The 2,500-nt window shown below is 56.9% G+C and overlaps 1 non-coding gene across 1 annotated transcript in view; it reads left to right on the top strand.

The window, feature by feature from the left end:
* Nucleotides 1-2,045: 2,045 nt before the first annotated feature.
* The window catches only part of LOC126138940 (small subunit ribosomal RNA), a 1,909-nt gene continuing 1,454 nt past the window's right edge, over nucleotides 2,046-2,500 (top strand). Inside the window, exon 1 of the ribosomal RNA XR_007528430.1 lies at nucleotides 2,046-2,500. This exon is cut by the window's right edge and continues 1,454 nt beyond it. This is a non-coding gene — a ribosomal RNA (small subunit ribosomal RNA).

The following is a 2,500-nucleotide window of genomic DNA, read 5'->3' on the forward strand; positions in this document are numbered from 1 at the left end:
AAGTTGTGCCTTAACCTAACCCAAGTTGTGCCTTAACCTAACCCAAGTTGTGCCTTAACCTAACCCAAGTTGTGCCTTAACCTAACCCAAGTTGTGCCTTAACCTAACCCAAGTTGTGCCTTAACCTAACCCACGTTGTGCCTTAACCTAACCCACGTTGTGCCTTAACCTAACCCACGTTGTGCCTTAACCTAACCCACGTTGTGCCTTAACCTAACCCACGTTGTGCCTTAACCTAACCCACGTTGTGCCTTAACCTAACCCACGTTGTGCCTTAACCTAACCCACGTTGTGCCTTAACCTGCTCTGTAATTGGCATATGACACGTTACATTAATCTAGTGTTGTCTAACCACAACCCTCTGAATATAGTTCGCTACTCGCACCGCCCACCCTCTTGTGTATCGTTTCATGTTCAACACTTCGCAAGTGTTGCTTACTTTTGACATGCTCCCGCTGTACACTGTAATGTGGACGACTGCAGGATGTACATCGCCCCCCCCCCCTCCCCCCTGCCTTCGCACGCTGGTCGTTCAGGTGCTTGCGTGTTCAATGCCCTTCGCAGCTGTTCACTGGCATTCGCATGTCGAAGCGCTCAGTCTACGTCGTGGTACGGCCTGTGTCCACTGTCCGCTGATGTCGTAAGCTTAACCCTCACATTGTACTGCACATAGGTCCGTATGTACTGAATGATACGCTGTGGCACATGTGTGACCGTACAACGACTGCGCCCAACAACAGCGAACCATACGGTCCAAATGTTGTGCACTCAGCCACGTGCCGTCTCCCCATAACAGCTACATTGCAGTGTGGTACGCCATAGAGACGTGTGGGAGTAACGGACGCCCTGGATGGCGATCAGCATGAGCCGTCTGTTGATGTAGTGGCGCGTGTATTCAAACGTAGTCGTCTCTTCTCACACAGTGTGATAGCATGGTGCACCGCGTTCCACATCTGCGACATGGTACAGATGCTGGTTGACAGTCGGTCTCGTAATGGACATCGCATACGTAGGGGGCCACCTCCCACGTGTTCTCTAGTCGTGCACATTTTGTTGCGTGTATGTGGGCAGACGTAGTGTGTCGTGACACCTAACAGACAGGTATGCAATAATCGTTGCATTTGCAAACTGGGATGGACGTCTACGTTTGCTGGTGACGTTACGCAAATGAACAACTGGTAAACCCATTGTGGTACGGTTGTTGTTGCTGGAGGTAAATCAGTAAGGGCAAATCTGTGTGTGAAGCGATACGCGGCGGTGGCTGGGTGGGACCGTCCCCGGCCGGTGAGGGGGGGCCGCCCGGCGTGCTGGCCGCGCGGTGCGTGGGCGCACGCGCTACAGCCGGCTGGTGGGGGCGCCCAGTGGCAGGCGCGCCGGCCGACGGACGCGGCAGGCGGCGCAGCTGCGCGCCGGGGCACCCTGCGCGCGGCGCCGGGCGGCCAAAGTGGGTCCTCGCGGGCCCGGTGCGAAGCGCGGTGGACATCTGCAGTGTGCTGGTCCGACTGAGGACTGTGTGCGTTGAGGATGCGCCGCCGCCCGGCACTCGGCGCCGCGACGCCGTCTGCTGCTCGGTCGCCCCAGCGGTTCTCGCTGGTGGTTTGTATCGCAGTTGTGCAGACGTGTTGGCACGTGCGCTGTGCTGGGAGAGTTCGTTTCGGCACCCACGTGGGGCCTTTGCCCTTCTGTGGCGCTGGCGTTGGAGCTGCCGGTCACCGTAGGTGGCGCGTGTTGTCTCCCGCCGGCAATGCCACGACAGCACGCTCCCGGGCCTCTGTCGGCAGCGGCAAGCTCAGTTGGGAGCACGGGTGGTCGCACCTAAAGCGTCTACTCGCCTAACTCCGGGCGATTGCGCCTCTCTCGAACCCGACCAAGTACTTAGGACGGCGCTGCGCGCCGCCGGGACCTGAGAGGGTTTCGAGGTGTATTGTGCAGGGGAGCTCAGCCTCCTCCTGTTTGCAGAATAATTGAGCGGACGCTTGCGTGTTCGCGCGGGCCCCTGGGACACACTCCCGGGCGGCCGGCTGCTCAGCTCTAGTTGACGCAGCTCCCTGGTTGATCCTGCCAGTAGTCATATGCTTGTCTCAAAGATTAAGCCATGCATGTCTCAGTACAAGCCGCATTAAGGTGAAACCGCGAATGGCTCATTAAATCAGTTATGGTTCCTTAGATCGTACCCACGTTACTTGGATAACTGTGGTAATTCTAGAGCTAATACATGCAAACAGAGTCCCGACCAGAGATGGAAGGGACGCTTTTATTAGATCAAAACCAATCGGTCGGCTCGTCCGGTCCGTTTGCCTTGGTGACTCTGAATAACTTTGGGCTGATCGCACGGTCCTCGTACCGGCGACGCATCTTTCAAATGTCTGCCTTATCAACTGTCGATGGTAGGTTCTGCGCCTACCATGGTTGTAACGGGTAACGGGGAATCAGGGTTCGATTCCGGAGAGGGAGCCTGAGAAACGGCTACCACATCCAAGGAAGGCAGCAGGCGCGCAAA

This window comes from Schistocerca cancellata, unplaced genomic scaffold (genome assembly GCF_023864275.1).
Source record: "Schistocerca cancellata isolate TAMUIC-IGC-003103 unplaced genomic scaffold, iqSchCanc2.1 HiC_scaffold_674, whole genome shotgun sequence".
Taxonomy (NCBI): Eukaryota; Metazoa; Arthropoda; class Insecta; order Orthoptera; family Acrididae; genus Schistocerca; species Schistocerca cancellata.